General features: G+C 36.5%; 1 protein-coding gene across 3 annotated transcripts in view; it reads right to left on the minus strand.

The window, feature by feature from the left end:
* FAM126A (family with sequence similarity 126 member A) overlaps positions 1-23556 on the minus strand; it is a 97787-nt gene that overhangs the window by 58309 nt on the left and 15922 nt on the right. The window lies entirely within an intron of this gene.

Here is a 23556-nt window from a genome sequence, read left to right on the forward strand (position 1 = left end):
GCCATTATATACTTTAAGATATTAAACCAACCTGAAAGAACATCCAATGGCCAAAGCTGGAACAACTTGAGAAACATAACAAATAACGTAGTACTGAATTATATTTTTAATATTTTATTTATTTGAAAGAGAGAGAGACAGGGAGAGAGGGAATACAAGCAGGGGAAACACAAGCAGGGAGAGGGAGAAGGAGGCTTCCCACTGAGTGGGTAGCCTGATGTAGGGCTCGATCCCAGGACCCTGGGATCATGACCTAAGTCAAAGACAGACGCTTAACGATTAAGCCACCCAGGAGCCCCCGTAGTACTGAATTATTACCCAAAGCATAAAATAAACATACATGAGTCCACATTGAAATAAACAAACAAATAAAATTTAGAGAGCAAGAGACAAGTCTTCCTCTCACAATAATTCCAAATGATACATCCAGGAGGAGTTTAGCCCCTGCCTCCCTATTAAGAATGGATTGGACATAGTGATTTGTTTCCAAAGAATAGAGTATAGAAAGGGGAAAACAGTAACTTTATAGTGGAGAAATCTGACACTGACTTGATCAAGATTCACCTCACCTGTGATGTCATATGAATATCATGTACCCCTGATATGATATGATGGGAAGGGCACTTTACCCCTGCGGTATTCTTTCCAAAAACCTATAAACCCAGTATAATAATGAGAAAACATTAGAGAAACATTTAAGGGATGTTCTACAAAATATCTGATCTGTACTCATCAAAAGTAACAAGGTCATAAAAAAAAAAAACAGAAAAAGACTGCAAGACTCTTATAGACCAGAGAGACTAAGGTGACATGACAACTGAATACAATATGGTATCCTGGATCCGATCCTAGAAGTAAAAGGACAGTAATGAAAAAACTAGTGAGATCCTAATAAAGTCTGGAATTAAGTTAATAGCAATGTAATTAGTAATGACAAAAGCACAATCCTAAAATGACATTAAGAGAAACTGAACCTGGGTGTGGGATATATGGGAATACTCTGTACTATGTTTGCAACTTTTCTATAAATCTAAAATTGTTCATAAAATTATTTTTAGGGGCGCCTGGGTGGCACAGCGGTTGAGCATCTGCCTTCGGCTCAGGGCATGATCCCGGTGTTGTGGGATCAAGCCCCACGTCAGTCTCCTCCAATGTGAGCCTGCTTCTTCCTCTCCCACTCCCCCTGCTTGTGTTCCCTCTCTCGCTGGCTGTCTCTATGTCTGTTGAATAAATAAATAAAATCTTTCAAAAAAATTATTTTTAAAAATTATTGAGGCTCTGAAACAGCTTTTTATTTATGTAGGTTAATATCTATTGATATTCACTATATTCAAATAAAACAGAAATTTTTAAAACACAAGAACTTAGAAGTATATATCCCATTAGTCATTACTTACTATGTAGCCTCTGGAAAGCACCACTGTATACTCATTAATGGGAGTGAAAAAGACAAATAAAAGTCCTAATATTATTATGAAAATAGTTTTAAGCTTGTAGACCACATGAAAGGATCTTAGGGACCCCCAAAATGTCCCTATATGATACTTTGAGAAACCACTGCCCTAGCCCTTGTCATTACCCCTGCTGACTTCTGACCTCTCCTATCTTTTCAACATATCCTTTTATGCACTCAGACCCCAAAACTTTTTGACCATACCAGGACCTAATACCACTTCCCAATATTCTCCTCTCTCTCCTTGCCCATTTCAAATTCTTTAGTCAATTCTAATCACCGTTTTGAATACACTCCCTCAACTACTTTGCCCTTAATTGTTTTATTTCTTTGGCAAAAATACAACCCTGGTAAAATTCAACTCTCCACCTGATGCATGTCAGCATCCATGCAGCTGGACAAGGTGGAATAAGCAACTAAAACAACACTTAAAAGTTATGACCAAGAACCTTAAGTAGACCCTTAGTGTTGCCCAGCAATCATGCAGTTCCCCTACAGTCTATTCACTTTCCCAGTCTCCTACTTAATTATTTCATACATTCTACCTGATACTCAAAACTCTAAAACCTTCTTCCCATTCTTACTTTCAGCTGATAATCTTAAGTCCTACCTCACTGAACAATCAGAAGAGAACTTCCACAAATTCCCAAATGTCTACCTACCTAAAAGCATCTGTATCTTTACACTCCATATTCCCTTCTGTTAACTACAAATGAATTGTCCATGATCCTATCTGAGGCCAATCCTTTGAATAATGCACTACAACCATCCTGTCTTGCCTACCTAAAAAAATCACTTTAACAAGCCTCCTCTCCCTAAATTTCTTTCTATCTCATTTCCTCTTCAGCTATTTTCACATCTCTGTTCCTGTTTTACATTAAAATTCCTCAAAAAAGTTGTAGGCTTGTTTCTAATTCCTACCTGCCCTTACAATTTTTTTTTTTTTAGTTTTTAAAAATCAACTTTGAGGTGTAATTTATATACGATAAAAGTATACATTATAAGTGTTCAGTTCTATGTATCTATCCTTTCCAGTCAATCCTCCAACCCCCTATCCCAGGCAACTACTGATTTGATTTCTATCACTATAGATTACTTCAGCATGTACAAGAGCTTCATACAAATGGAATCATATACTATGCACATGTGTTTCTGGCTTCATCTTCTCATCATGTCTTTGAGATTTATTCATGCTGTTGATGTATCAATAGCTTATTCTTTCTTATTGCTGACTTGCATGAATATACCACAATATTTTACCTACTTACCTGTTCATGGACATATGGATTACTTCCAGTTTGGGGCTATTATGAATCAAGCTGTTATAAATATTCACGCAGCAGACTGTATTCTCTGAAGATAACCACAACATAATCTCCTTAGAAGATAACTTGGACACACCTTTCATCAAGAATCAATGTAACCTCCCTTTGAATGAAAACTTGGTACTATGGCTAGGTCATACAAGATGATACAGTTTGCACCTGTTTCTCTGGGGACCATCATTCTTGAAACCTAACCACTATATTATGAAAATGCCCAAGGACTAACATGCAGAGGCCACATGTAGGTGTTCTCCACTGACAATCTTACTGAGTCCCAGCTAACAGTCAGCATCAACCAGCAGACTTTAAGAGTGAGCAAGTCTTCAGATAATTCTAGCCCCCAGTCATCCCCAGCCTTTGAGCTCTCTCAGCTAAGGCCACAGACATTGAGGAAAAGAGAAAAGTCATCTTCATCTGTCTTTTCTGAAATTCTTTCATCTTCATCTGTCTTTTCTGAAATTCTTAACTATAGAATCCATGAGCATGATAAAACGGATTTATGCTACTAAATTTATGACGGTTATTCAGGAATAGTAACTGGAACAATTTGTATACAAATCTTGTGGGCACATTTTATTTATGGTGAAATACCTATGAGTAGAATATCTAGGTCATACAATAACAATATGCTTTAACTTTATATACACCTACAAAACACCAACAGCCAACTTTACCAAACTATAAAATGGCTCTACCATTTTAGACTTCCAGCAACAATCTATAAGATTTTCAATACCTCTAATCTTCCTCAATATTTGGTTTTAAAATTTTAACCATTCTAGTGAGCATGCAGTAGTATTTCATGGTTTCAACTTACAGTTCTATGATGACTAATGTTGAATATCTTTTCATGTACCTATTGGCCATTCATTTATCTTCTTTTGTGAAGTATTTTTACAGGTTGCTGACCCTTTGTTATTCGGGTTATATGTCCTATTAGTTTTAAGTCTTCATAATACATAATGAATTCATATTTATTATGCAAATACTTTCTCCTGGTTTGTGACTTGCCTTTTTATATTCTGAATGGTATTTTTTAAATAGCAGAAGGTTTTAATTCTGATGAAGTCCAGTTTGTCATTTTTTTTCTTTCATGGTTAGTATTTTCTGTGTCCTATCTAAAATATCATTACCTACTCAAAGAATTCAATTTCTTTAATAGATGTAGAGCTATTTAAAATTTTCTATTTCTGGGGCGCCTGGGTAGCTCAGTCGTTCAGCATCTGCCTTTGGCTCAGGGCTGATCCTGGGGTCCTGGGATCGAGCCCTGCATCGGGCTCCCTGCTCAGTGGGAAGCCTGCTTCTTCCTCTCCCACTCCCACTGCTTGTGTTCCCTCTCTTGCTGGCTGTCTCTCTCTCTGTCAAATAAATAAATAAAATCTTCAAAAAAATTTTTTTTCTATTTCTTTTTGTGTCATTTTTGGTGAGCTGGGGACAAACACTTTGTATGTGTTGCTAGAATTCAGTGCAGGAGAAAAAAGTGTGTCCTACCCAACCTCCAGGAGGAAGGATTTTGAAAGCTTATGCCTCGTTTCCTTCTGACTCTAGCTGATGCATCTTTTTCCCTTTACTGATCCAGCTTTATATACTTCCACTGTAATAGATGATAGCAGGTATAACTCCCTCTGAGTCCTGTGAGTTCCAGTGATTCATCTAACATGTGGGTGCCATGGAACATCTGAAATAGGCTCCTACCAATATTTCTCTTTAAATTGGTTTTTAGCAGTATAGCTTTGATAAGTCTATGTGTGTTTTTCTTTCTTATTTTTTTAAGATTTTATTTATTTATTTATGAAAAAGAGAGGAAGAATGAGAGAGGGCACAAGCAGGGGGAGGGGCAGAGGGAGAAGCAGACTCGCCCCTGAGCAGGAGCACAACTGGGGACTCAATCCCAGAACCCTGGGATCATGACCTGAGTTGAAGGCACACACTTAACCAACTAAGCCACCCAGATACCCCTTTATGTGTGTTTTTCTTTAAATTTACCCTACTTGGAGCTAGCTGAGTTCCTTAGATCAGTAAATCAATGTTTTTGATCAAATTTGAGAAAATCCCATCCATTAAATCTTCAAATATGCTTCCTATCATTGTCACTCTCCTCTTCTGGGACTCCAATTATACATATGTAAGACTGTTTGATATTTTTCCACTGATCCTAGAGGTTCTGTTCATTTTCCTTCAATCCTTGTTTTCTGTGTTTCTTAGATTGGATAATTTCTACTGATGTGTACTCTTTATTCTGCTATCTCCAATCTGCTGTTAAGTTCATATAGCAAATTTTTTCTTTTCCTTTTTTTCTTTTTTCTTTTGTTTCTTTTCTTTTTTCTTTCTTTCTTTTCTTTTCTTTTTTTTTTTAAGAAAGGCAGACTGCCACATGCAGCATCTCATTTAGATGTGTCTGGAGTCTTGGAGACTCCATTACCCTACATTCTCCTACAAATGGACCTTGAGAGCTTATTTGGAGGTTCTAGCAGGGGAGCTTAGCTACTCGTATACCCTCAACAGAAGAATGGTCCTCCATTATTGGGGAAGGTCGTCCTCTTCGGCCGAGCACACAACTTTGTGAGGACGCACATGGAGCAGTGAGGGAGGAAGAGGACAATGCCTAGCCAGCCAGATCAGCCAAATCAAGCCTAGTAATCAATAGGGTGACAGATGTCACAACCAGATCACCCTCACATTCATACAAGGAATTTTTCATTTATTTATTTACCCCTCCGACTTAGGATTTCCATTTTGTTTTCTTTTTCATTTTCCTTTCCCCCCCCAATATTCCCTATTTATTAATTCATTAAGGTCTTATTTTCTTTTAACCCTTTAAACATAATTTTAATTTTTGAGCATATTTATAATAGCTGCTTTAAAACCTTTCTCTGCTAAGTCCACTTTATGAACTATCTTGAAATTGTTATCTAGAGTGTTCATTTTTCTTGAGTTTCATTTTCCTTCTCCTTTGCATGACTATGAACATTGATTATAAACTGGACATTATGGATGATAAATCATAGAGATTCTAGTTTCTGTTATAATCTTCTAAAGAGTGTTGACTTTTGTTCTAGTAATCAATTCAATTACTGGCTGATCACTTTGAATTAGTGTAGGCTGACATAGACCTGGGGGTCAGTAAAAATTTCCCTAAGTAATTGGCACTTCAGCTGAGATTTAACTAAGTATGAGTTAACTAGGACATGATGAGAAGGTATGGTGTGGTGCGTAGTGTGCCAGGCAAACTGAATCTTGTAGGTAAAGGCCCTAGAGAATGAATCACTGGGCTTGTTCAAGGAAAAGAAAGAAATCCATGTGGCTAGAGTGCAGAGAGTGAGGGGTCACCCAAGTGTCCCAGACAGACATGTAGACAAAGCGACAACGAATCAACAATCATCTACAAGTAATGTAGGCGAGAAATAAATTGTTGCTGGGGAGATTCAATGGGCATTCTGTTTTTTTGAGACATAGGGGAATAATATACCAAGCAGAGATTGTACTGGTTTAGTTTAGTTTAGTGTTTTTTTTTTTAAGATTTTATTTATTTGAGAGAGAGAGAGAACAAGCACAAGCTAGCGCTGCCCCAGAGGGAGAGGGAGAAGCAGGCTCCCCACCGAACAGGGAACGCAATACAGGACTCAAGCCCAGGACCCCGGGATCATGACCTGAGCCAAAGGCAGACGCTTATCTGACTGAGCCACCCAGGCACCCCTGTACTGTGTTTTTATCTGGTTTTGCCCACATTCTATTCTCAGCACATAATCCAGTACCTCTCAGATAGGAGATATTCCAGAAAGATCTCTTAAGTTAATAAACAGCCCCATTTACATTCACGGCAAGCTCTTTCTAAAAACAAATCTATCATATTTTATACATATTTTATAGCTAATGTCAATATAATAAAGCTGACACATATTGGGTAAGCAAGTTCAACAAGTTTTTAAAATTGCTCAGATTTCTTGACTCCAACCTGAACCAAGAATTTGAAAGCTAATTCCAAAATGAATAACTATATATTTGAACTTTATTCTCTACAAAGAAGTGGCAAGTGTTAAGGGAGAAGAAAATCAATAATGGGGGGGGGAGTCAATAACCACTAATGAAAAGTAATTAAGCTGGGTTCTTTTTTATTTATTTTTTTAAGATTTTATTTATTTATTTATTTATTTTAGAAAGAGAGAGAGGAGGAGAGAGTATCTGGGGCTGAGGGGGAGGGGCAAATGGAGAGAGAGAGAGAGCAGACTGCGCTGAGCACAGAGCCCCACATGGGGCTCGATCTCACAACCCTGAGATCACGACCTGAGCCAAAAGCAAGAGTCCCCCACTCAACTAACTGACTGTGCCACCCTGGTGCCCCAAGCTGTGTTCTAATTAAATGCTAATTGTATCTGCCTTACATGCTATTCATATCTATTTATCCTCCTTTCAATATAAAAGATATTCATAAAATATCCTTCAAATTCCACTCTACCATATCATACCTACCTCTTCAAAACCCACAAAAGGTATCATCCAGGTGATGTTTGAATTAATAAAAAGAAAACAGGGGCGCCTGGGTGGCACAGCGGTTAAGCGTCTGCCTTCGGCTCAGGGCGTGGTCCCGGCGTTGTGGGATCCAGCCCCACGTCAGGCTCCTCTGCTGGGAGCCTGCTTCTTCCTCTCCCACTCCCCCTGCTTGTGTTCCCTCTCTCGCTGGCTGTCTCTATCTCTGTCAAATAAATAAATAAAATCTTTAAAAAAAAAAAAAAAAGAAAAAGAAAACAGACATTGATCTCACCAAAATGAGAGGTGAATATGGTAAGAACCAGGGACTTCAGAAAGGATTACACTAAAATTTAGAGATCTTCAAATTAGAGTAATAATCTCTACCTCTTTCATTTTTTTTTTAAAGATTTTATTTTTATTTATTTGTCAGAGAGAGAGGGAGCACAAGCAGGGGGAGCGGCAGGCAGAGGATGGAGCCCCATGCAGAACTCGATCCCAGGACCCTGGGACCATGACCTGAGCTGAAGGCAGATGCTTAACCAACTGAGCCATCCAGGCATCCCAATAATCTCTACCTCTTTCTTTCAATTCCTCTGTTGCTGTCATATTCTAAACCAAATTATTCAGAAGAGAATGCTTTCTATAGCTAATGTCTGCACACAACCATAAAGAGAATTTTTCTATGAATTTATCATAGCTTGTTCCCTTAGAAGGTCGGAGAATTAGGATAATTTTTAAAACTTCTTATTTTGAAATACTCATAGATTTATAGGAAATTGCAAAAAATAGTACAGAAATAATGTCACCAAAAATGGAGAAGAGAATTTCAGAGCTCTATTTCTTCACAAAAACAATTAATAAGCTGCCCAAAACTGTCAAATCAACTCTTGTACAACTCTCTGATCGAGTCAAAAACCTATAAGACTGGGGAAAGATTGGTGAACAAAGAAGCTGCTGCATTGTGGCAAGCAAGCACTGGGACATTTTAAATTGCTCATCTGCAATCCCAAACTCTCAGATCAGCAGTGGCCATGAAGACAGGGAAGCCTGAACTCCTGGTGCAGGCTGCTAGTGACACAGAAAGCAAGAGAGATTTTATTCTCAAAGAACTGTAACTGCTTCAACCTGTCTGGTGGCTCCTTAAAGGACTGTTGCAAAGGGTTGCCTTTGTTTTGCCCAGTATATGTGATATGCCCTGGGCTAGGGCAGCTTCCTGGGAGGCGTATGTTAGAAGCATTTAGAGGCTAAAGCTTTGGGCCACAGCAACATGGAACTAGGGGTAACAGTCAGGACAAGCAACAGCCAGACTGAAAAGCCTGGGAAGGGGGAGCACCTGATAGTGCATGCTCTCTCTCTGTCTCTCTCTCACTCTCTCTCAAATAAATAAAATATTTAAAAAAAAAAAAAAGCCTGGGAAGGAAGCTGTTGAGAAAGGAGATACGTGGGTGAATATGGCTTTTATTTATTTATTTATTTAAGATTTTATTTATTAATTTGACAGAGAGACAGCCAGAGAGAGAGGGGTCACAAGCAGGGGGAGTGAGAGAGGAAGAAGCAGACTCCCAGCAGAGGAGCCTGATGCGGGGCTCAATCCCATAATGCCGGGATCATGCCCTGAGCCGAAGGCAGATGGTTAACAACTGAGCTACCCAGGCGCCCCTGAATAGGGCTTTTAAATGCTCCTTCCTCACTGGTAAATTCTACCACACATTTAACGTATTAACATCAATCCATCTCAAGCTCTTCCAAAAATAGAAGAGGAAATACTTCCTAACTCTATGAAGCCAGCATTACCCTGATACCAAAGCCTGAAAAAGACATCATAAAACTACAGACCAATATCCCTTATGAACAGAGATGCAAATATCCTCAAGAAAATACTAACAAACCAAATCCAGCAGCATTTTAAGAAGATGATACATCACAACCAAGTATGATTTATTCCAGGAATGCAAGGGTGGTTCAACATCACAAAAATCAACCAATATAATACATACATTAATATACTGAAGGAAAGAAAACACAAGATCACCTCAGTTGATGCAAAAAAAATCCAACAAATCCAACACCCTTTCATGAAAAAAAGTATTTGACAAAGTAGGAATGGAAGAGAATTTCCTCAGCCCGGTAAAGGGCATCTACAAAAAAACCTCAACTAGCATACTCAATGGTGAAAGGCTAAAAAATCACCCACTAAGATCAGCAGGAACAAGAGAAAAATGCCATTTACATTCACTATTCCCAGAACAACTAGTCAAGCAAAAGAAATAAAAGGCATCTAAATTAGAAAAGAAGAAGTAAAATTATCTCTAATTACTGAACACATGATGCTATATAGGGAAATCCACTAAAGAATCCACACAAAAAAGCTAGTATTAGAGTTAATAAATGAGTTCGCCAAGGCTTCAGAATATAAGATCAAGATAAAAAAAAATCAATTGTTATTTCTATACACTAACAATAAACAATCTGTAATTAAAAGAATTCCATTTTCAATACTATAAAAAAGAATAAAATACTTGGGGATTAATTCAACAAAAGAAACTCAAGACTTGTACACTGAAAACTACAAAACATTATTGTAAAAAATTAAAAATGACCTGAATAAATGGAAAATATTCATGTTTGTGAATTGGAAGACTTAATATTATTATGATGGCAATACTTTCCCAAATGATTTACAGATTTGATGTAATGCCTCTCAAAATCCCAAACGCCTTTTTGCAGAAATTGACAAGCTGATCCTACAATTCACATGGAATTTCAATGAACTCCAAATAGTCAAAACAATCTTGAAAAAGTAAAATGAAATTGGAGAACTCACACATCCCAATTTCAAAATGTACTATAAAGCTACAGTAACCAAAACCACTGTGGTACTGACATAAGGGTAGACATATAGATCAATGGAGTTGAATTGAGAGTTCAGTTGATTTTCAACAAGGGTACCAAGACCATGCAACAGGGAAGGAATAGTCTCTTCAACAAAGGTACTGGAACAACCGTATATGTACATGAAAAAGAATGATATTGCACCCTTACTTCATACCAAATAAAAAAATTAACTCAAAATGAATTGAAGACCTAAATATAAGAGCTAAAACTGTAAAATTCTTGGAAGAAAACACTGGAGTTAATTTTCATTATCTTGTTTTGGGCAATAATTTCTTATATATAATACTAAAAGTAAGAGCAACCAAAGGAAAGAATAGACTTCATCAAAATTTAAAATTTTTGTGCATCAAAGGACATTATCAAAAGTGAAAAGATGACCCCAAGAATGGGAAAAAATATTTGCAAATCATGTATCAGATAAAGATCTAGTGTCAGAATATATAAAGAACTCTTACAACTCAACAACAACAACAACAAAGGCAGACAACCAAATTTAAAAATGGAAAAAGAGCTGAATAGACATTTCTCTAAGTAGAATATACAAATGGCCAACAAGTCTAAGAAAAGATGCTCACCATCTTTAGTCTTTGGGGAAATGCAAATCAAAACCACAATGAGATACCACTTCCTACCCATGAGGATAACTATCATAATTTTTTGAGGTATAAATGACATATAATATTATATTAGTTTCAGGTTTACAACATAATGACAAATACAATATTTGTATATATTGTGAAATGATCACTGCAATAAATCTAGTTAACATCCATCATCATTAGTAGTTACCAAAAAAAATTTTTTATCATGAGAACTTTTAAGATCTACTCCCTTAGCAACTTTCAAATATGCAATAACAACTTTTCTTTCAAAAAGTAAAATAACAAGTGTTGGCAAGCATGTAGAGAAATTAGAAACTTGTACACTGCCAGAGGGAAAGTAAAAAGGTTTAGCCACTATGGAAAACAACTTTAGCAATTCTCAAAAATTAAAACATAGAACGGTATGACCTAGCAATTCCACTCCCAGGAATATACCCCAAAGAATTGAAAGTAGCTATTCAGGGGTGCCTGGGTGGCTGAATCAGTTGAGCGGCCAACTCTTGGTTTCAGCTCAGGTCATGTGGGTCCTGGGACCGAGCTGTCAAGCTCCACTCTGAGCGGGGTATCTTGGGGATATCTTTCCCTCTCCCTCTGTTCCTCCCCCCCTCTAAATAGATAAATAAATCTTTTTTTTTTTAAGATTTTATTTATTTGAGAGAGAGAGTGCAAGACAGGGAGAGAGGCAGAAGAGGGAGAAGCAGACTCCCCGCTGAGCAGGGAGCCCGACATGGGACTCAATCCCAGGACCCTGGAATCATGACCTGAGCCGAAGGCAGACGCTTAACCGACTGAGCCACCCAGGCACCCCAGATAAATAAATCTTAAAAAAAAAAAAAAAAGTAGATGTTCAAACGAAAACTTGCACACGAATATTCATAACAGCACCATTCACAATAAACAAAAGGTGTTAACCCACATATCCACTAACTGATAAATTGATAAACAAAATGTGGAATATCTATACAGTGGAATACTACTCAGTCATAATGAAAGATTGATACATGAGCAACATGAATATACCTCAAAAAAACTATACTAAAAGAAGAATTCAAGGGGCGCCTGGGTGGTTCAGTCATTAAGCGTCTGCCTTCAGCTCAGGTCATGATCCCAGCGTTCTGGGATCAAGCCCCGCATCAGGCTCCCTGCTCAGCGGGAAGCCTGCTTCTCCCTCTCCCACTCCCCCTGCTTGTGTTCCCTCTCTCGCTTCCTCTCTTGGTCAAATAAACAAATAAAATCTTAAAAAAAAAAAAAGAATTCAAATCCAAAAATCACATATTATATGATTCCATTCATATGAAAAATTCAGAATAGGTAAATCCACAAAGACAGAAAGCAGATTAGTGGTTGTCAGGGCCTATGGAAAAGGGGGTGGTGTAGGGAGGCTTAATGGGTATGGGGTTTTCCATGATAAAAATGTTTCGATATTAGATAGAGGCAATAGTTGCACAACACTGTAGATATACTAAATGTCTCTAAATTGTACAATGTAAAATGGTAAATTTTATGTGACTTTTACCCCATTAAAAAAATAGTAGAGAGGTCCATGTACTCTTTATTCAGTTTCCCTCAATGGCTACATTTTAGGTAAGTTATGATACAATATCAAAACAAGGAAATCGACACTGGTGCAAAGAGAGTGTTTGGTTCTATGCCATTTTATCATGTGTAGATTGTTGTAACCTCCAGCACAATCAAGACACACAACTACTACATCACCACAAAGATTTACCTAGTTCTACCTGCCTTATAGTCACACCTATCTTCTTCACCTCCATCATCCCTAATTCCTCGTAAGCCCTAATCTGTTCTCCATCGCTACAATTTTGTCTGAGACTGTTATATAAATACAATCATATACTATATGACCTTTTGAGATGGTCTTTTTTCAGTCAGCATAGTGTCCTCAAGATCCATCCAAGTTGTTAGACATATCAATACTTTGTTCCTTTTTATTACAAACTAGTATTCTGTGGTGTGAATATACCACAGTTATCTAACCATTCACCTACTGAAGGAAATTTGGGTTGTTTCCAGTTTTTCACTATTACTGCTGCCATGAATATTCTTATACAGGTTTTTGTGCAAATAAAAGTTTTCATTTCTCTAACATAAATGTCCAGGAATGTGATTGTTGGTTCATGTGATACTTGCATATTTACTTTTTTGAGATACTGCCAAACTATTTTCCAGATATACTCTCTTCCAGGCTATACCATTTTACATTCTCACCAATGATGTACAAATAATTCAGTTTCTCCACATTTTTGCCAGCGTGTGGTAGCCACTACTTTTCATTTTACCTGTTCTAATGGGTGTGTAGTTGTATATCATTGTACTCCTAATTTGCACTTCTCTAATAACTACTTAATGTTCAATGTCTGCATAATGTTTTAACTGCAAGATCATACTCAAAACCTTCATTTCCAAATCTGTAGAAAGATACTAGCCACTGCATAGGACAGATCTAAAATGAAAATTAGTACATACATTTCTAATTTTTAAAAGTAAATTTATTTTATAGAATAATGTAGCCTATTATCTGCCACAAATGTAATTTGAAAGCCCCTTCCAAAAATGGGATTAAGATCACTTCAAAGATATTCATGTCTTCTGATAACATTCTATATCATTCTTATTTTAAAACATATATAAGAACTCATAAAGCTTTGATTTCAATACTTTCATAATATTTGATTACACAAGGGCTTCTCAGAGGGGTACGTTGTTGCTAAAAGGGACATTACTGCCAAAGGAGCACATTATTTCCCATTGTACTTTACTCTGCGCTAAACTAAGGTGACAAAGAAACAACTTTATAAAAGAGATATACTAGTTCTTCTCCAATTGTTGGTATAACTTAAAAAAGGAAAATCATTATAGTACTGATTTACAAATGTGAATGAAAATTCTAACTAATCATGTTGACTTGTCATTAGTTGGCTATTTCTTTAAGAACTATAATGTATTTAAGCATTTTAGTTGTCTTTATGGTGAGTCAAAAATCTTCAGTAGAATGTAGAAATATTTTAATTAAATTTATAATTTCATGGGGCGCCTGGGTGGCACAGCGGTTGAGCGTCTGCCTTCGGCTCAGGGCGTGATCCCGGCGTTCTGGGATCGAGCCCCACGTCGGACTCCTCTGCTGGGAGCCTGCTTCTTCCTCTCCCACTCCCCCTGCTTGTGTTCCCTCTCTCGCTGACTGTCTCTATCTCTGTCAAATAAATCAATAAAAATCTTTAAAAAAAAAAAAAATTTATAATTTCATAAGAATATTAAACTATGCCATAAAATGCTATTAAGTGAAAAACTCAAATGGCATTTGTATAGTTTTAGATTACCAAGTCAAGGTAGTTCAAAGCAAATCTAAATATGGTAAAACTTACCAAAAATCCTTTCAAATGACGAGTTTTTAAAATTTTATAAAAGGAAAAGTATCTTAAATATAAAATGAATAAATATTAAAAATGTGACTTGAAACACCCCAAAAATAAATAATTCAGTTAAGAAATGGGCAGAAGACATTCCTCCAAAGGAGACACACAAATAGCTAACAGACACATGAAGAAATGTTCAATGTCACTCATCATCAGGGAAATACAAATGAAAACCACTATGAGATACCACCTCACACCAGTCAGAATGGCTAAAAATTACAACTCAGGAAACAACAGATGTTAGTGAGGGTACAGAGAAAGGGGAACCCTCTTATACTATTGGTGGGAATGCAAACTGGTACAGCCACTCTGAAAAACAGTATGGAGTTTCCTTAAAAAGTTAAAAATAGAACTACCCTATGACCCAGCAATTGCACTATTTGGTATGTATCCAAAGGATACAAAAATACTGATTTGAAGGGGCACATGCACCCCAATGTTTATATCAGCACTATCAACAATAGCCAAATTATGGAAAGAGCCCAAATGCCCATCCACTTATGAAAGGATAAGTGGATATATATTTTTTTAATTATGTATATAACTATACATATTATATGTATATATATACATATATATATATATTAGTCATAAAAAAGAACGAAATCTTGCCATTTGCAACAACAGGGATGGAACTAGAGTGTATTATGCTAAGCGAAATCAGTCAGGGAAAGACAAATACCATATGATTTCACTCATATGTAGAATTTAAGAAACAAAACAGAAGAACATACAGGAAGAGAAGAAAAAATAGGATAAAAACAGAAAGGGAGGCAAATCATAAGAGACTCTTTTTTTAAAAAAATATTTTATTTTTTTATTTGAGAGAGACAGAGATAGCGAGAGAGCACGAGCAGGAAGAAGGGGGAGAAGCAGACTCCCCACTGAGCAGGGAGCCCGATGCATGGCTCGATCCCAGGACACTGGGATCATGGCCTGAGCTGAAGGCAGATGCTTAACTGAATGAGCCACCCAGGCACCTCCCTAAGAGACTCTTAACTATAGAAAACAAACTAAAGGGGGCACACCTGGGTGGCACAGTCAGTTAAGCATCTGACTCTTGGTTTTGGCTCAGTTCCTGATCTAAGGGAAATAAGATCAAGCCCCGCATCAGGCTCCACACTCAGCATGGAGTCTGCTTGAGATTCTCTCTCCCTCTCCTTCTGCCCCTCCCACTCATGCGTGCTCTCTCTCTCTCTCTTTCAAAGAAATAAAAAAATATTTTAAAAGAGAGAGAGAACAAACAGGGTTGCTGGAAGGAAGGTGGGTGTGGGGGATGGGCTAAATGGGTGATGGGCATTAAGGAGGGCATTGTGATGAGCACTGGGTGTTACATATGAGTGATGAATCACTAAATTCTACTCCTGAAATCAGTACTGCCCTATATGTTAACTAACTTGAATTGAAATAAATTCTTGGAAGTAAAAACAAAAATTTAAAAATTTTAAAAAAATTTTTTAATGTGACCAGAAATACCAATGCATTATATGGGAAACAGAACAATGGAATTCTATAAAGTGTAGGATAAGTATTTAAAGAGATAGAAGGTGAAAACTGTTTTCCAGTTGATAGAAACTTTTCTTTGTCCTTACCACACATTGTAATGTTATTTCAAAAAATGTTCCCTCCATTAGCCCTGGGCTCCAAGATGAATAACAATTATGACTAAAGGTACCACTAAAGACTAGGTGGGGGAAGAGACAAACTGACCACAAAATAGAAACTATGATTTAAAAAACTGTTTCTCTCTACCAATACTCAGCAAGAGGCTCTCTGTAGTTGCTAACCCACCCCCACATTTCATATCTAATGTGTAACCTATTAACTTTGCACCTTTATAAACCTAATTAGATATCTCAGGTAATATTCAAAATATATTCTCATATTTAAAACATCTTTATTCTTCTCAAAGGCAAAAGGAACAAAAGTAACATAGGTGTTTTCTGCTGTGTAACTAATTTCCTATCTTCTCAAATATATCTTGGAACAGAATATTTAAAACTATATTAGAAAGCTTGCTAGGATTCTATGTAGTATTTCACAGACAGTCTGTGTGAAATTAATTTTTTATATTTTCAGTATCTAATAAGATCTTTCTAAATCTAGTGCCTTATTCTTCAGTCCCCACATTATATTCTTATTTTAACCCTAACAACAATTCCCAAATTCCTCAAGAAGCTTTCCAGAACGCATACACAAAAGTGTTATTATCAGAGACATACAACTTATTATAATTGATTCATTATTATCCAATTAGGGAAGAACAGAAAAAGAAAAAAATGTACAAAAAGACAACAAATAATGAGTGTTGGAGAAAGGTGGAGAAAAGGGAACCCTTGTGCACTGTTAGTAGGATTATAAATTGGTGCAGCCACTATGGAAAACAATATGGTAATTCCTCAAAAAACTAAAAAGAGAAATACCATACAGCCCAATAATTCTACTTCTGGGCATTTAACCAAAGAAAATGAAAACACTAATTTGAAAAGATATATGCACCACTATTTTTATTGCAGCATTATTTACAATAGCCAAAATATGGAAGCAATCCAAGCATCTATCAAAAGATGAATGAATAAAGATGTGGTTTTCAAATATACAGTGGAATATAACTCAGGCATAAGAAGAATGAAATCTTGCCATTTGTGACAACATAGATGGAACTAAAGGGTATTATTCTAAGTGAAATAAATCAGACAGAGAAAGACAAATATCATATGATTTCATTTATATGAGGAATCTAAAAAAACAAAACAAACAAAACAAAATTTAAAAAGAGACAGATAAATAAGAGAACAAATTAGTGGTTCCCAGAGGGGAGCAGGTGGAGAGGATAGGTGAAATAGATGAAAGGGATTAAGAGATATAAACTTCTAGTAATAAAATAAACAAGTCATGGGGATGAAAAGTATAACACAGGGAATATGGTCAATAATATTGTAATAACTCTGTAGGATGACAAAGGATAATTATACTTATCATGGTGAGCATTTTGTAATGAATATAATTGTTGAATCACTATGTTGTATATCTAAAACTAATATATTATTATATGTTAACTATACTCTAATTAAAAAAGAAAAAGATAAAATGTATTTACAATGTTCACTGTAAAACTCAAAAAATTTCCTATTATTTTATATCATCCCCTTCATCATGAAGTATTAACTATAAATTACTACCAAATCTTTTATAACCATTTCTTTTTTATATCATTATGAAAATCAAGTTTCTATAAATCTGTAGAAAAACCAAATTCTGTACATGGATTGTGACACATCATGAAGTTTTAAACTTTTGTCTTATGAAATGGAGTCATAGCAGTAAATTAGGTGCCACCAGAAGATTATCAAGATTCTTAGCTGAATTTCAAGAAAACAGAGCAGAAGAAAATGCTTAGATTATGTTACAGAATAAAATTAATTTAATCTTAGGAATTTTACTGCTTAGAAACTGACCAGTTGGGGCGCCTGGGTGGTGCAGTCTTTAAGCGTCTGTATTACTTGATGTGGAAATCAGACCCACAAGACGCTAAAAGTATGTCACAAAGTGATGCTGTCATTACAAGACTGTAAAGAAAGGACTTTTGTATGCACTAGAACATTCTTAATCGTTTACAAATATAAATGTAGGATTTTTCAAAAAATAAAGCACTCTCAGGGTGCCTGGGTGCCTCAGTCAGTTAAGCATTCGACTCTTGATGTCAGCTGAGGTCTCAATCTCAGGCTCATGAGTTCAAGCCCTGCACTGGGCTCCACACTGGGCATGGAGCCTACTTAAAAATAAAAAAAAAATTTAAAAATGTTTTAAATTACAAATCACCAGAAAAGAGAATGTTAAGAACTTCACCACCAATGTACATAATTTTAAAGTTTAAAATGTGGTGTTGGGGCGCCTGGGTGGCTTAGTCAGTGAAGGGTTTATCTTCGGCTCAGGTCATGATCTCGGGGTCCTGGGATGGAGCCCCACATCAGGCCTTCTGCTCAGCGGGGAGTCTGCTTCTCCCTCTCCTCACCCTCTGTGATCTCTCTCACTCTTTCTCTCAAATAAATACACAAAATCATAAGTAAATAAATAAATAAATGTGGTGCAATTATCAGCAAAGTTCAATCCAGATATCAGAAGCATAAATATATACAGTATTAAATAAATATTTGTTGAATAAGGACTACATTTCATCCTTCATAATGCCTGTCAAATTTACCATCTGCTCTTCATCTCTACAGCAACACCCTCAGTCAGAGGCTGTATTGCCTCAGTATACTCAATTCATACGACCTTCCTGATCCTGCATCTTCTCCAGTGTACAATGCACATTACCACCAGACTAATCTGCCTAAAACATTGCTTTTCTCCAGAAACACACTACATGACACTTTTCCACATCATTTCTATCAGATTTTCCACCTCAAGCTCCCCTTATAATATAGCCATAATTTACTTATCTAAATTTTACTTATTGCTATTCTCCACAATACATCATGCCATTCCAACCTTCATGTCTTTTCCTATTCTTTTCCTGTCTACCATATATTCCTTTTACTTCTCTGCTTTTAAAAACCAACCCAGGAAAAACTCAGGGCTCATGCTGATGAAGTATATGGGTTGGCAAAGCAAACCGTCAGAAGAGAACTATGGCACTGTACCTGTGAGCCACAACAGCATCATCTGATTGATTGTCTTAGAGCTCAACTGATTGATCTTGGCTTAGAAAATCTCTTACTGGAATTTTTAAAGAATGCTGAAGAGTCCATTATTACAAGTTATGCATTTTATTAAAAATAAAAGTACCACAAATTGAATAATTTTACATTTAATATTGGATAGAAATCTATAAGTGCAATAATTGGCTGAAATAAGATTTTCCAAAATGTTTGTGGCATCTTTAACAAAATATATAGTATATACTAAATGATTCAATTATTACCTCAGTAAATCAAAGTCCATGAAACTCTGATAACTAAGATACAAATTATATAATTGTGTTGACAGATTTTTTTTAAATGATTTTTTTTATTATATTATGTTAATCACCATACAGTACATCCCCGGATTCCGATGCAAAGTTCGATGCTTCATTAGTTGCGTATAACACCCAGTGCACCATGCAATACGTGCCCTCCTTACTACCCATCACCAGTCTATCCCATTCCCCCACCCCCTCCCCTCTGAAGTCTTCAGTTTGTTTCTCATAGTGTGTTGACAGATTTTAAGATAAGTATAAACATTTCAAACTATAAAACTTACCTCAATACCATTCATTGAGCATTCAATATCAATATTCATGATATTGTATATGTAGTAAGTAGTATGGTACTGAGTAATGCTTTTTATGTATTTAGTAAAGCAGGACCTCAAGTTGGCACATTTATTATTCATCCCTTGTCTACTGCCTAGCTCATATAATTTACGCAGACTATAGGCCAGGCAGGGCCAGAGAGGGAACAAAGAAAGAGAACAAGTCAAGACTAGGCAAAAACAGACATAGGATGGGAGGTCATGTAGATAATTCATTTGAAATTTTTATTTATGCAAAAAGTAAATATTACTATGTATTCAAATTGCAACATTAATAATTCAATAAGCCCTGAGTGCCTACTGAGTAGAATGCAAACTGTCTATTACTTTGTACTAATAGCAAAGAATAGTAAGATATGGTCTGTGTCTATAGGAGCCTGTAATCCAGATAACAAAGAAGTGAGGAAGATAGATAAGGGGGAAATTGAATCAAGGTAGCACCCTATATTTTTCAGGGGAATAATTACAAGTGCTAGAATCATGATAAAAGCATCAGAAATATACAAAATCAGCAATGTAGAGGGTAAAACAAGGGTTCTGCTTATTATGCACTACAAAAATTATAAAATTTCTATTAAAAAAGAAAACAAAACAAACAAAAAACTATAAACACTTCGGTGGACTATTAATCTCCCATCTCCACTAATATTTTCCTATACTGGAGATTTTTTAAATTGCTACACTTACATCTTTTCCACATAATTAAAAGAAAGGTCAGCCTTCTCACTGCTGCTATCCCACTTTTCATAAGCAAGCACTGTTGTACTACTGCAGGTTATTTCAAACTCTTTTCCATGCATATACTATATAAGCAACAGTTATGAAAATTCTTTACTCTTACAAATTACTGAGAATCCCAAAGAACTTTTGTCTATGATGGTTATATTTACTGATACTTATCACATTTGAAATTTTTAATGACAAAACGTTAAACACTTGTTATAATAAACCCAGTACATGTCAACATAATTACACATTTTTATTAAAAATAACAATCTTCCATGAATAAATCATGGGAATAAAAAGCATGGCATAAGGAATACAGGCAGTGATACTGTAATAGCTATGTAAGGGAGAGATGGTAGCTACACTTGCAGTGAACATAGCATAGTGTATAAACTTATCAAATCACTAAGTTATACACGTGAAACTAATGTTACATTGTGTGTCAACTGTACTCAAAAAATAATCATAAATAAATAAATATAACAATTTTCCTACAAAGTTATTGAGAAGAGTGGTTTTGTTTCACATTTGTATAAATTTCTTTAATGTCTTGTTTTTAATAGGACATAGCTGGATCCTCATAACTGCACCTACATTCAATTTGATATAATATGATAGTCAATTTGTTTTTATTTTTTCACCAACCCCCCCAAAAAAGGAATCACTCTCCACCAAGACTTTATCTTTTTACCTTTATTTTTTCCTTGTGTGGTAGACTATTACCACTATATTTATGGCCTTCAACAAACAACCCCTTCTGCTCTTTACACTTTCATGCAATCCTCTCCGACATTGATATTGGGCCTGGGAATGTGACCAGGGGCCAAAGGACTTTAACAAGCATGATACCAATAGAGGCTTAATAATTTCTTGCACCTGGGGCAGGTTCTCTAGAAATACTTTCTCTTAAAAGGTAGCCACCATGCTATAAAAGCTCAGGGATAGACATGTGGCTAAGAAGCCACATGGAGAAAGATCTTAGAAGATGAGAGGCCATCTAGGGGATTTCAGCCTCATGTAAGCTCCCGGATGACTGCAGCTGCACAAGTGATTTCAGCTAGACTGATTTCAGCTATACAGAGGCAGAACTGCCCAGCTAAACCCAGTCAACCCATAAAATCACAAGAATAATAAATCTGTGTTATTTTTAAGCTTCTAAGTTTTGGGATAATTTGTCACACAGCAACAGGTAACTAATACACCATATAAATATAGAGAGAAATTGGTCTCTTTTGGAAAAAAAAACTTCTAAATATTACAATTTTAGCTAAGTTAGGGTTATTACCCATTTTTGAAATTTTTTCCAGTCCTTTAAAATAGTTGTTTCCAATTATCACTATTTGAACAATGCTGTGATAAACTTTCTTGTATCTCTGCAAGTACGTCTATAGGATAGACTCAGGATGCTGTATCAAAGGATACTTGTGATTGAAATTTAATTGCCCTCCAAAAAGGTTATATAATGTTATACTTCCACTAAGAAAGATGAAAGTGCTCATTTCCCTACACCTTAACCAATTATAGATATTATTAATCTTCTTAATTATTGCCAATTTTATGGGCCAAAAAAACCACACTGCAGACTTCCACTTGCATTTCTTTGAAAATCTTTTCAAATGTTTATTGATTACTCTAATTCCTCTTCTGTAAATTGCTTACTCATATTTTGTCTATTTTTTTCTTTTAAATGCATTTGTATGTGAGGAGTTAAGATGGTGGAGGAGTAAGTGACCTTCATTTCATCTGGTCCATGGAATTCAGCTAGATAGTTATCAAATCATTCTGGGGGCGCCTGGGTGGCGCAGTCATTAAGCGTCTGCCTTCGGCTCAGGGCGTGATCCTGGCATTCTGGGATCGAGCCCCACATCAGGCTCCTCTGCTGGGAGCCTGCCTTCTTCCTCTCCCACTCCCCCTGCTTGTGTTCCCTCTCTCGCTGGCTGTCTCTCTCTGTCAAATAAATAAATAAAATTAAAATAAAAATCATTCTGAACACCTGTGAAATCAATCAGAGATCTGAGAAAAGAATTGCTGCAATTTTACAAATAGAAAAGCCACCACTTTTTGCAAGATAGGAGGTGCAGAAACATGTGTCAGGGCAATATATTGGAAGATAAACCCCAGGGAAGGAGCTTGCATAAGGAGGGTACTGGAAAGTATAACGAGTGCACTGCAAAATCGTAACTTTTAAAAGTGTGCTACAGTTAGGGACATCCATGGCCTAAAGGTGCTCAGGTGGTTAAGCAGGGCAGAACCCCAGGTGGGACAGCGTGGTCTCAGGATCCCCAGGGTCACAAAAAGAACGGGAGTGCCTGACTGAGGCAGAATTCCCAAGCATCAGAACAGGAAAGCTGACTGAAAACTGCAAGTCTAGGCGCTGGCTTTCTGCTCAGTGTTGCCATAAACCACAAACCCTGGCACGGTAGGGTGACCACTATCGCAAAAGGGGCCCAGCAAAAGGCAGAAGCCTGGCAAGACCCCTCTCCACTCCCTCTCCACCCGCCCCCCCACCCATTGAATCTACACATTCAGTGCAATCCCTATCAAAATACCATCAACATTTCTCACAGAGCTGGAACAAACAATTCTAAAATTGGTATGGAACCAGAAAAAACCCAGAATAGCCAAAGAAATGTTGAAAAAGAAAACCAAAGCTGGTGGCATCACAATTCCAGACTTTAAGTTCTATTACAAAGCTGCAATCATCAAGACAGTGTAGTACTGGCACAAAAACAGACACATAGATCAATGCAACAGAATAGAGAACCCAGAAATGGACCCTCAACTCAATGGTGTCAACTAATCTTCGACAAAGCGGGAAAGAATACCCAATGGAAAAAAAGACAGTCTCTTCAACAAATAGTGTTGGGAAAATTGGACAGCCACAAGCAGAAGAATGAAACTGGACCATTTTCTTACACCATACACAAAAATAAACTCAAAATGGATGAAAGACTTAAATGTGAGACAGGAATCCATCAAAATCCTAGAGAATACAGGCAGCAACCTCTGTGACCTCAGCCACAGCAACTTCTTGTTAGACATGTCTTCAAAGGCAAGGGAAACAAAAGCAAAAATAAACTATTGGGATTTCATCAAGATAAAAAGCTTTTGCACAGCAAAGGAAACAGTCGACAAAACCAAAAGACAACTGACAGAATGGGAGAAGATACAAATTTATAAATCTATAAACTCAACACCCAAAAAACAAATAATCCAGTCAATAAATAGGCAGAAAACATGAACAGACATTTCTCCAAAGAAGACATAAAAATGGCAACAGACACATGAAAAAATGCTCCATGTCACTTGGCATCGGGGAAATACAAACGAGAACCACAATGAGATACCACCTC

Source organism: Ailuropoda melanoleuca, chromosome 1 (genome assembly GCF_002007445.2).
Source record: "Ailuropoda melanoleuca isolate Jingjing chromosome 1, ASM200744v2, whole genome shotgun sequence".
Classification (NCBI taxonomy): Eukaryota; Metazoa; Chordata; class Mammalia; order Carnivora; family Ursidae; genus Ailuropoda; species Ailuropoda melanoleuca.